Source organism: Desmodus rotundus, chromosome 7, assembly GCF_022682495.2.
Source record: "Desmodus rotundus isolate HL8 chromosome 7, HLdesRot8A.1, whole genome shotgun sequence".
Lineage (NCBI taxonomy): Eukaryota > Metazoa > Chordata > Mammalia > Chiroptera > Phyllostomidae > Desmodus > Desmodus rotundus.
Window position 1 is genome coordinate 109,338,607 of NC_071393.1, and position 13,153 is coordinate 109,351,759.

The window sequence follows — 13,153 nt, forward strand, 5'->3', positions numbered from 1 at the left end:
GCCCTACACCTTTATCTAGGTGGAAAACCTGAGGAGATTAAGAGGGGAGAAGGCCTCAGGGTTGGCCTCAGCTCAACCAGAGAGGAAAGTCCTGGCTGGTGGGTGCTGACTTTGGAAGGGCTGCGATCAACAATCAACGGGGCCATGAACTTGCAGTGGAAAGGGACGTTGGCAGCTGGGGAGTGAGAGCAGTGAGAACCCCTCCGTCTGGCCCGTCAGAGTGCTGCAGCTTCGCTCAGAGCCAAGTGTTGAGTGGCCTGTTTCATGAGCCCCTTCTCTCTCGTTACTGCTCCCCGAGCCCTTAGTATACCCCAGACAGTACTCTGGAATTGCGAGCATTCTTTCACAAATAATCTCGGGAGGCACTCACAACCCCCTTCTTCAAGCTCAGGAGGGAGGGGCACTTGCTTGAGGCCAAACTTCCTGAGGAGCAGGGCAGCCAGGATTCAAGCCCAGGTCAACCTGAGGTCAAGGCCCAGGTTTAGTTTTGTTTTGTTTTGTTTTTATCACAAACACTAGTGACCTGTCACACCCTGTGAAGGACTCTGAAGAAGGAAGACAGGACCTGTCCTCGGGTGGGGCTCAACATTCTCCTAGGAGAGAGAAGTCACAGAGACTCTTTCTTGTAGTAGCAGAGAAGACCTGTGCTCCTTGCACTTCTGTGCCTCCGGAGAGAAGCAGCGGCAAGAAGTTGCTGGACTTGTCCCAGGCATGTGAAGGGAGGGTGCCTGCCCTGGTTTTCACACCTTCTGGCCTGAAACATCTGGTCTGGAAATATTTAGCCACAAGCTCTCCTAGTACATGCAGCCACCAGAAGTGACATTTCAGACCTGGCCTTTAGGACATCTCCCAACAGGCCGCTTTATGTCATGTGGGCAGCCACTGCCCCTCACAAAGGTTTGGAGACACGAAGTTACCCCTACTCTGGGTTGGACAGGAATACTGGAATAGTCGGGGGCAGGGGGACCCAGGCGGGGAGGGCCAGCTGTTATCATCGCAGAGGAGGAGAGACCCACACAGCTTCCGACAGTCCAGAAACACCTGTTTGAGGGCTGACTCGAGGGGAAATCTTGGTAACATGGATGGAAAGATGACATTTTGTCAGATACTGAGAGAAGCCAGAGGAATAAATTTGCACTTTTGTTCTACATGGGTTCCTCTGGTGATTCATGGGCCAGCCACAGAAAAAAGTGTCTGAGGCTTTCCGAAAGTATTTCTTCCAGCAGATTCAGTTCCACGCTGAACAGGTCCCGAGAACGAGCATTTGAACACCACGGCTGCAGCAACATGTGCTTTACTAAGTGGAAAGCTTCCCAATTTTAATTTTTAAGAATGAGTCTGACAAATTAGGAGAGGCAGACAAGGTGATTGATAAGGGCGTATGATCCTTCCAACTGGCTTGCAGAGTAAAAAGTTTGAAGGGCTCCCATCAGGAAGAACAGGTTCTGCTCCAAGGTCTCCTTATAAGGTTCAGCCTTGTTTTCACTGTTTGTTTGTTTTTTTAAATAGTGGGAGACTAACTCCACCCTCTCTCACTCAGAGAGGGAGAGAAATGCCATCCTCAGGAGGGAGCCCCCTGAGGAAGCTGAGCGACTCTCAAGCCTGCAGGTTGGTGAAGGGAGAGACCACTACGCTTGACTCGTAAGCATGGTGTCCTCATCCTTTCCTTGAACAAAACCGTCTGTCTATGCACCCATAGAAAAAAGAAACCCAGGGGAAACACCGGCTGTGCATGGCGATTAACTCTAGGTGACTTTGAGTTTTTTTTAAATACTCAAGTGTATTTTTCAAAATTTCCACAAAGAATGCGGGTTCCATTTATAAGGAGAAAAAGAAAACATTGTAAATACCTCTCTTAGGTAGAAAACTAAACATTTATATAACACTCTAATTTATAAAGTCCTTTTCACACCCATTCTAATTTAATCCTCTCAACAGCCGTCTCTGCTGATTATTTCTATTTAGGTTCCAGAACACACACCTCAGGAGGTTTAGAAGCTTTCTCAAGGGCACACAACTCCAAGTAGCTGAGCCAGAATAGAACCCAGTCTTCTCACTGCAGCTTTCCCCACTCGTCAGGCTACTAGAATCTTGGGGGGAGTGGGCTGAGGCTGCAGAGGGAAATTTGAGGGCAGGTTGAGGGAGAAAGCAAGGGAAATGCTACCCTCATGAGGGGTGGAGGGTTGGCAGCTGCCCTTTGGATAACTGGAGTCACGATACTTCTGGCTTTGTTTGGCGGCCCTATAAATGTCTCAGCTAAGTAGAAAGTGCCCTCAGGAGATCGGTCCTCTGGGGCTTGGGGGAGCTGGGTTTGGTTCTGTCTGGCTCTCCTCTCTAGTTGGACACAATTGGGAACTGCTTCCCCAGGTCATGCATGGCTCTACACGTTTCTCCTTTCCTGCGCCCAGAGCAGAGCCTCCTTCCTTGTGTGTGTGACAAAACGAGAGGCACAGAGTCCAGGGCTGGCCAGCTTCCTCACACTGGGAGATTCTGGGACTCCTCCAGGAGCCAGGAGGTGCCCTCTGCTGCAGTGGGTGCTTCTGGGCCCAGGCAGGCCTGGGACCCCAAATCATGGGGAGGAAGTTTGGAGATGAGGTGGAGCAGGTTCTTTCAGTTCTGGGTCATGATGTTCCAGGCATTCCCTCTTTCCACAGGTGGTTAGGAATGAAAAGAAATGGAAAGAAGGAGGGAGGGAGGGAGGGAGGGAAGGAGGGAAAGTGGACCATGGGCTAGAGCCACCTGAGGATGCTGAGGGGACACTCCAGGTGGTACCCCTCATTCTCTTTTGGGTCCGCCTTGCTGGGGTAAGGCTGATCTGTCCCACCCCGTTCACACATGTGCACCAAATAGAATAATTCTGGAGTCCCATTAATTGGGAAGGAGGTATATTTTTTTCTTGAGATAAAAGAAGTGATATATTGGGGCCAGCTTCCACCAGCTTGCAAGAGGCTTATTGTTAAATTGTCAACAATCTTCATGAAATCATGTCATGAGTCATCATGTTAGAAGCTTGAAATTGGTCACAACGTGGGTATTTACACCGTGGAAAATGGCAGACACTAGAAACCAGGGCTTCCCTCTGCCAGAGAGCTGGTGTTAAACACTTACTTGAACACCGCTGGGCAGGAATCCAGTTTACCTCATGGTTTGGGGGTTCACTGTGGCCTTTAGAGGGAGATGATGACAACAATGTGAGGGTGGCTGCTCTCTTGTGATGTCATGATGGGAAGTGGAGGCATCTTTGCCTGTGGCTTTCTCTGTTTTGCTTTTCCTATACCTAAGTCACAGAGAGTAAGCTTGGCTGGAAAGGGACTGCTGTGTCCTCCATTTCTACTCTTTCTGGACTGTGTGGCAGCAAGTACAATGCCCAGGACAAAGCAGGCACCATAGGAACAGTTGTGGAAGGGAGTTGAGGAAATCGATATCACCTGCCTTAGAATTTCAGAATTTTCCTGACTGTTGCCAGCAGAGGGCACTACAGGACTGATGGTGTGGGACTTACAGCTCCCTCTGATACTCTCTCTTTAAAAGGAAAAAACAATCATTAATTAGAATGAATTGGGAGGGGGCCAAACTGAATTGGTGATTTTTAGGTAAAGCATCAGTTAAACATAGTAGTAGGGTTCAAGTGCTAACAGTGAAGGATGCTGTGGTGCTTTACAGTTTACACAAAGCACTTGGCCGAGACCGTCTTGTGCAATTCTCAGGACAACCCTGCACAGCAGGCGGAAGCCTCCCGGTGTAGCAGATGCATGTGTGGGCTCCGGGGTCAGTGTCAGGGCTGCAGACCTTGACTCTCAATTACCCACTCTCTGACTTAGACCACAAAACCTTCCTGTGCTTTGGCATAACACTAGCATTTGACCTTGAGCTTGGGGTGAAATGAGAAGATGCACACGTGGCACTTAGCAGGCTGCTTTGCAGGTAAGAAGCCCTCAGCAGATGTTAGCTCTTACTATTCTTGTTACAACACCAGGCACCTGATCCGAGCGTGAAGGAAACGCTGAAGGTCACGTCACTAGTAAGGGTGAGGGCAGGACACAAGTCCCACGTTTCCCAGGTCTCTGCCTGTGCCTGCCCCCATCCTCCAGCTTCACTGCTGACAGATCTCCCAGATGTGCTAATGATGCTTGTCATTACTGCTGAAGTGTTTGAACACTACTTCTTTAAAAATCCCCCCTTGAAATGCCATATATGCTAGTAATTTGCCTAGTAACTCGTTTTCCTTAAAAACCTCACAGCTAACTGAAGCTAGTGCTCTCCAGGCCTTCTGACCTGAGTGTGAGCCTCAAAATCAAGTGGTTTTACCGTCCTGGGCAGGCTACGCCTGGTCTGGTGAACACCATTGACTTCGGTGCCGACAGGCACAATAAATGGAAATTGTGGGGATTCCGGGCCTGTGTGAAGTCGGAAGTGGGTAGGTGGCTGGGTGTGGTGAGGTTTTCTGATTTTTCAAGAGAATCAGACTCCATATTTTTATGTGAAATATCCCAATTAATAGCTCTTGTCAACTAATTTTAAGTTTTGTCAAACTTAACCATGGAGACCCCATCGAATGTGTCTGTAGGCTGCATCCACTCTGACTACCAGTTAGCGATCGCTGGAGAAGCCTTTTGGTGGGCGGGGCGGTGGGGGTAGGATGGGGTCTGTGTTCCCAGGGGTGACAAAAGTAATCCCACTTCAGTCTGGAGAGCCCGGTCTGAAAGCCTGTGTATTTTGCTCAATTGATCATTTTCTCCCTTTGGCTGAGTTAAGTAGCAGTCTTTGCTCTTTCTGTAGAGAATCAATTCCTTGTCTCTGTAGTGCTGGAAGCTTCTGGAGGGAGAATTGGAATGAGTGGAATCCATCTGCGACCCGCTGGTGTTCCTTTAGGCAAGTTTTAGCCCCTTCCCACCCTCTCCCACCCACACACCCCATGCAGCTGGGTCTCTGCCCTGTTAAGATCTGCAATGGCTGTTCTCCCTGCTTTTCAGAAACTTGCTTAGAGAAGAATGCTCCAGTTTCTCAGGGCCAGACCAGGAGCCTCCTTGTTGTTCTACATTAAATCGACCCCAGCCCCAAATTTTGAATTATAATGTTATTTGACATTCAAGAATCTTTGGAATCACACATATCTGTGGCACCGTCCATACAGTAGGGCAAGGCAGTGTGTCATTTTGGGTCCTCTGAGAAACCGATGCCAAGATGGAATTAGGTATGCAGTAAGTGTACTGGGGAGAACACCTGTGAGGGATGAAGCGTGAGGGAGGAGGGGAGGAGAGGAGAGCCTTCAGGCAACAATGCGAGCCTGCGACTTGCCAAAGGAGGGAGGCCAGGAAAGAGAGCTGGCTAGCAAGAACCTCAGACTATAGCACAGCTCCAAGAAAGTCTTGGCCAGGCTGCTGGGAAGTGCTGGCCTCCGTGTGAACGCTGCAGGGAGCCTGAAGCTGCTGTGGCTGAAGGCCGTCAGCTCGCTGCACCCTTGCGGCAGGTTCTCACTTGGAAGGAGTGAGTCACAGTGCTCTCTCATGACTGGCCACAATCAGCAAGATTTCCATGATTCCATACACGTGTGGTGCTACTTAATTTTACACAAAAAGAGAAAGCAGAGCGTGGGGTTCAATGTTAGTCCTAGGTTTGTGGCTCTGCCATTGTGCTGGCTGTGACTTTAGGTAAGGAGCTAAATATCCTTACCTGTTCAATAAAAATAGTGAAAGTAGCTTTCCTGCGGAGTTGCTGTGAGAATTACAGGACGTCTGTCAAGTGCTTAGCACGGTGCCACGTACCTTGCAAGGGCTGAATAAATATTTTTACTTTGGAATGTACTATGAGAGGAAATATAGGCTACCTATCCAATTACCCCCCCCCTATTTTTAGAGGTCTTATCTTCTAAAATGACTTTTTTTAAAAAAAAATCATCTTAAAAAAAAGATTTTATTTATTTATTTTTAGACAGAGGGGAAGGGAGGGAGAAAGTCAGGGAGAGAAACATCAATGTGTGGTTGCCTCTCTTGCATGCCCTACTGGGGACCTGGCCTGCAACCCAGGCATGTGCCTTGACTGGGAATTGAACCTGTGACCCTTTGGTTTGCAGGCTGGCGCTCAATCCACTGAGCCACACCAGCCAGGGCCTAAAATGACATTGTTAAGGTGAAATTGGTCAAGTGAGGTTCTATTATTATGTCATCTTAAAGATGAGCAAACTAAGGCCCAGAAGGGTCTTGGTGACTTAATGGAGCAAGTGACTCAGGTATGACCAATCAGATCATTGCAATGCATCCCCTTGGTTCACAGATGGGCAGGAGACCCATTCAGAACCAGGGAGATATAACGAGACTGGCCAGAAAAGCTGCAAAGATGTTGGGCTCTTTTACTAATGGGCTTGAACCACAGAGGGTGTGAGGCTGGTGATGCTGAAACTGTCTTACCTCCATAAACGTAAGCTCCTTAAGAATGAGGCAGAGGCAGGGAGAAACAGTTGGTTGGCTAACACAACACCAGTTCATACCCTTTCTCCCATAACTGTTCTGGAGGAGGCTGCCAATTATCCTGCAATACACCACCCACCCTTCATGTTAGAAACAGAACTCCCCAAGTTTTAGCTAGACATATGGATACCCAGATTGTGCACTTCCCAGATTCCCTTGCAGCTCGTTATAATCATGTGACTAGATTCTGGCCGAGGGGATGTGAGCAGAAGAGGAGAACTGATGAGTGCAATTTCTGTGTCACATGCTTAAACAGAAGCTTCTTGCTCCTCTCTTCTACTTTCTCCCCTCCTGGCTAGGAAATGACAAAATGGAGCAACAATCAGACACAGTTATGCAAAGGCAGAATCATCCCACAGTCCTGGGTATGGGCTTCTCTTTGACCACTATATGAAGAAAATAAAATAAACAAACGAACAAACAGAAAACCCCTGCCTCTACTGTAGGGTCCAGAAAAACCTGAAAACACGCTTTCCTAGCCTCCTCAGTGGTTAAGCGGCTATGTGCATGTCACACTGACACATCTAATTAACTGGAAGCAGAGATCAGCGGGGGTTTAGGGGAAGGATTTGCTTTTCTGGATAAAAGAATCAGACACAGCTACTTCTTTCTGCCTTGAACGCCTGGAACTGGGGCAGTCCTCCTGGGATCCTGAAGAGGGCGGAGCAGAAGTGAAGAGAGAGTGTGGGTTCTTGATAACATCACTGAGCTGCTGCATGGTCTTGTCATCTGTGCCTATTCCGGGCTACTTGTTATCTGAGAAAAAGAAACCGGTCCCTGGATTTCTTATGTGAGAATAACAAATCACGCTCTGTCGAGGCCTCCGTTAGCTGAGTTTTATTTTTTTGCAGCCAAAACACCAAAACATCAGTAGAACTTGGTGAGACAAAGGGTCCAGATGTTGATGATGTCATCCGGTCTCCTGAACACAGCTGTGCATGAGCCCAGCTCATACCCCGTGACTTTTCAGTTACAAGAGACAGTGAGTTCTCTTTCTGCTTTAACAGTTGAGGTCGAGTTTTCTGTTGCCCGAAATGGGAAGACTCCTGATACAACTACTAACAAATAGCCCAGTAGACTGACTGAGTTTTCACCTCCTCTCAGTCCCTCCTCCAAGTCTTGAAAAAAATGAATATAATTAAAGGGAGGAAGGAAAACAGAAAGGAAGAAGGAAAAGGAAAGGATAATAAATAGTAGTTAGACTCGAGCTTAATTAACAAAAGGATTGTATGTTTTCATAGTTCCTTGTTCGGGAACCTGGGTCCTAGTTTCCCTCTGACTTGATATGTGGCGTGGCCCACATTAATCTGTGTCCTGAACCAACCCAATTGTTCTCCGGGCTACCCCCTAGGTCTACAGGCCATAACCTTCTTGTACTTACTGATCTCCAGGGTTTTCATCATTTCTAGAATGGACCATTTAGTCCAACCTTGGTGCAGACCAACATTAATAGGCAATTGCCACAGGGAGATAATACAGGAAGAAAAATGGCTAAAAATACACAGTGAATCACAGAAAATTACATCTCTTAAACCCTACAGTGTATTCCTATCCCCATAGCAACCCCTGGCTAGTAAAGACAGAGCTGAGTTATTGCAGGCTTTCCCTAGCACGCAGTTCTGCCAGAAGCACATCTGGCCTGTGGCGCCAGGTCCCAGCGAGGGGAGGGGTGGGCACATCCCAAACCCAGTGTTCTCTCCTCCATCCCTGCGACTGGTGCTCTATGGTGAGGAAACTTAAGTTCCCTCAGTAAAACCCAGAAAGCCACTTTTCTGAGATGACTGTTCCTGACCTCTGACACGATATGCTGTGTACTTCCTGCACAAACGCCTGCCCCAGCAGGAGGCTGACTTCCTGGAGGGGTCAGTATGAATGAGGGACCTGAGGAGCTGTAGGTACGAGACCAGTCTGAATGATGAGGAGAGGAGCTCCTCCTCCCTTCTTTCTTTCCCCTCTTCTTCTGCCCTTCCCTCACTTTCTGACTCTTTTTTTTCTCCCCTGCTATTTCCTTAGTAGGTCCCCTGTGAAATGGACTGGCCTCAGGTCAGGACTAGGAGATGCAACTGGGGGTCAAGCCAAATGAGTCTGCTGTAGAGAAAGACAACGACATGCATGTAAACGAATATGTTGTTGTTCTATTGGAACTCTAAAGTTCATTGTCATCTAATGTGTGTTTTGTTATAATATTAAAAATGAGATTCTTGAATGCTATTTAAACTTTCATGATTTGGAGAAAATATTCTGGACCAGGGTTCCAGAGCATCCTCTCTCAAAAATAGCCCTGCCTGAAAAATAAATAAATGGGACTATATTAAACTAAAAAGCGGCTGCACAGCTAGAGAAACTGCCAACGAACAAAAAGACATCCAACTGAATGGGAGAAGACATTTGCAAACAACAACTCCAAACAAGGGGTTAGTGTCCAAAATATATGAGGAACTCATACAACTCAATACCAAACAAACAAGCAATCCAATTAAAAAGTGGGCAGAGGACCTGAACAGACACTCTCCCAAGAAGACATACACATGGCCAACACATATATGAAAATATGCTCAGTGTCACTAACTATTCGGTAAATACAAATCAAAACTACAATGAGATACCACCTCACACCTGTTAGAATGGCTATAATCAAACAAGACAGGTAATGACAAGTGTTGGAGAGGTTGTGGAGGGAAAAAAAACCCTCATTCACTGCTGGTGGGAATGTACACTGGTAGAGCCACTGTGGAAAACAGTATAGAGCTTCCTCAAAAAATTAAGTATAGAGTTACCAGGAGACAAAAATAGTTACTATATGATGCAGCAACCCCTCTTCTGGATATTTACCTGAAAACGTTGAAAACATTTATTCACGAAGATATACGCACCCTCACGTTCATTGCAATATTAGTCACAGTGGCCAAGACATGGGAATAACCAAGGTGTCCTTTGCTAGATGGCTGGATAAAGAAGGTGTGGTACATATGTACAATGGAGTACGACTCAGCCATAAAAAATGAAATACTGCCATTTGCAGCTACATGCTTGAGAATATTGTGCTAAGTGAAGTAACTCAGGCAGAAAAAGTCAAGAACCATATGACCTCACTGCTATGTGGGGTGTAAAACTGAAAGCAACAAGTGAGCAAACAAGAAAAACAAATAAACAAAAACTCCAGACACAGACAACAGTACGGTGGTTACCAGGGGAAAGGGGGATGGGAGTAGTAAAGGGTAAAGGGGGTCAAATATGTGATGATGGAAGAGATCTGACTTTGGGTGGTGGGCACACAGGGCAATAAACAGACGATGTACCGCAGAATTGTACACCTGAGACCTATATAATTTTATTAACCAATGTCACTCCAGTAAATTGAATTAAAAAGAAAATAATTAAAGGTAAAAAAATTAGTAATAGCTCTGCCTGGACACATGGGATTCAGGGCTCTGTGATTTAAAAAAAAGAAAAAGGAAAAAAAAAAAAGACAGCTGCAAGAAACTCCACTGGCCAAATCTGGGACAATCTGATCTTCAAAAAAATAATCATAGTAGCGTTTTATAATCCACTGAATAAAATAGAAATAAAAGTTTATACTGATATAAACAAACACATACATGGAAGAACAGAAAAGGCCCCTTTTTACAGTAAGATTCCAATGAATAAATGAAGAAGAAATGATGGAATTAGGAACTCACCATCGGGCAGCATCCACAGTAATAACTCATTTGGGCAAAAATGATCAACGGATCTATAAAGCCAGGGGGTAGACGTCTGGTGAGAAACAGTGTTCTTATATAATGTTAAAGTATTTTCTCACAAAATACTTACTGATTTCTAAGAGAAAAAGAGTAACTTTATAGTGGAGAGCCTAGACAGACCTTCCCTGAACCGAGTGGTCAAAGTTAACATCGCAAAGGACAGACGGACTGGACACGGCATTGTCGCACGTGTCCTGATGGGATGAGCTAAGGAGGACCCAAGAGCTGCCCTGAGGTATTCCTGTGACAAGTGCACCACCTGGATCTAACTGTGAGGAAACGTCAGACAATCCCAAAATGAGGGGCAGTCTGTGCAGTGCGGGGCGTATACTCTTCAAAAAGTTGATGTCATGAAAGACGAAGATTGAAGAACTATTCTGACTGAAGGAACCTAAAGAGACAAGACAATGCATGATCTTGGACTGTATTCTGGCTCAAAAAAATTTTTTTATCTCTTGTATAAAGAACATTGTTATAAAATTTGAGAAAGATGTGTAGTTTAGATAAAGGTATTGTATCAATATTAATTTCCTGATTTTGATCACTTCTTGGCGTTATGAAAGAATGTCCTTTTCAAAGGAAATATATGCTCAAATATTTAGAGATAACAAGGCATTGTATCTGCAACTTATTTTCAACAAGTTTGTGAAAAAAAACTACATTACATACATAGAGAGAGTGATAAGTAAATGAGGTAAAACGTGGATAGGAACTCTGTGCATTTTGTGTTTTCTGTAAAAAGTACTTTTCTGTAAGTCTGAAATGATTTTAAAATAGAGATGAAAAAATAGCCTCATCTGCAGACTCAAAGTCCTTTTGAGTGCGTTTTCTTCCCACTACTTTCAATTCCCTACACTGAAGCCACAGCTGAGTATTTAGGTCCTCACAGTGTGCCCTGCACAGAGCAGGAGGCTCCTACCCTAACTGTGGAGTACGAGGAGGAGGGTGTGTGTAAGTGAGCGTGTGTGTGTGTGTGTGTGTGTGTGTGTGTGCAAGAAGAGGCAGCTACTCCTTCAGGGTGCCACAGAAAGGCAGGATAAAGTCCTTTGTTACAATGCCCAAACCAGACCAGTGAATGGAGTCAAAGGCCCCTTGATGACTCCTCTCAGGTTTCAGGAGGGTGTGGCCTGGGTGGAGGTGCTGACCCAGCTCTGCGAGAGCCAAGAGCCAGCCTGCGATGCGAGAAAGCCCAGGACTGAGCTATGTCTCTCTCTCTCTCTCTCTCTCTCTCTCTCTCTCTCTCTCTCTCTCTCTCTCTCTCTCTCACACACACACACACACACACACACACCTCTTTCCTCTCCTTTCCTAGAATCTTTCTAACACTGTGGTACCTGGTGAAGGGGCATTTCTATCAGGGACAGAACATCTCTCCACAGAAGCAGGTGCTTTCTTCCTCTGGGGACACAGAACTGAGGCTCCTTATATTGAAATGCACTAACTCTGAGGCCGAGCACTGCCTCCCCCACACCCATGTGTAGTTGGGCGAGTTCAGAGCCTTGTGTCCAGGTACAAGGACCCCATGTGCACGTCCTGAAGTGCTTAAGCCAGTGCTCACACAATGGGCGTGACGTGAAAAGATTCGGAAGGTAGGTTTGCCAAATTCTACTTTAAAACCCACTCCTTTACTTTCTCCAATAGCCGTTTCCTTTTAACTCGCTCATTTCTATATTGTGAGATGCAGTGAAGCAGAAAGAGGCTCTGCTATTTATAAATGATCCTGATCAAGTGAAATAATGTCTTGATTCCTTCTCAGTGGTCTTGGAATCATAATAACAAGAGAGACCTAAGGAATGGGGTTGGGGATAAGCTCCTCCCCCCTGCAAGTGGGCACCTGTCCTAACCCCAGCTTTTAGAATACTGCTTCATGGTTAGAAAAAGGCACAGGGACAGAGGAAAAAAATGAAGTCATTTTCAGTTCTGAAAAGATGATATGCCTCAATCTGCCGACATCAGCCAGATATGAGTTGTACATATGAAGCAGGCACAAGGCTGCAGGCTGGGCTGTGAAAAAGAAACTTTAAATATTTAAGAGCTGGTCAGCCCTGACCTGATCCATTTAGAGGGAAAATAAAGACACTAAGCCCCCTTTTTTAAAAGAGGCCACAGTGTGTATGCTTCCGCGGAGAATGCAGACCTCCATGGCTGGGCCCAAGGTTGTGTATAGATTGTGAGGATCCAACCTTCTCCCCATCGTGTGGCCCATTGGCCCACATACAGCCCCCTCCCTGCATGGGTTTGTTTCACAAATACTACATACCAGATAGCGGCTTATTGTACCCCTCAGTGGGAATGAGGCAATGAATGGCTTCATATTAAATTTAGGCCATGCCTAGTACCTGGCCAAGCCTGTAAAAAAACCCCAATAAAACTAGCTTTCCAATGGCAGTGGGTGTGACCGAGAAATTCCTTGTGTCATCACAGTAACTGTGATGGGATAGCCAGGATCTTTCCACCTGCCGACTCCCTCAGACCGCTAGGTCCCGAGGACATGAGAGGGATTTTAGATTTTTCAAGGCCCCATGTAAAAGACATTATTAAATCTTAAACAAAATGTTTTTTATCCTTACCCGAGATCATTTGTTTTCATTGGTTTTAGAGAGAGAGGAAGAGAGAGCGAAACATTGATGTGAGAGAGAAACATTGATGAGTCACTTTCTTGTATGCACCCTGACTGAGGATTGAACCCGCAATCTAGGCATGTGTCCTGACCAGGAATCAAACCCGCAACCTTTCAGTCTGTGGGACAATGCTCCAGCCAACTGAGCCACGCCAGCCCATGTTATATTATTAACTCTTACATGGGAAATTCATTATTTTCATGGGGTACCCTGTACCTTCTTTTCTTTTGCCAGTCTGAGGCAGTGTATTAACACTTTCAGAGCCAATGTTTATAATTCCAGCAGAAAGATTCTCACAAAGATCTCAACACTCACATAACCC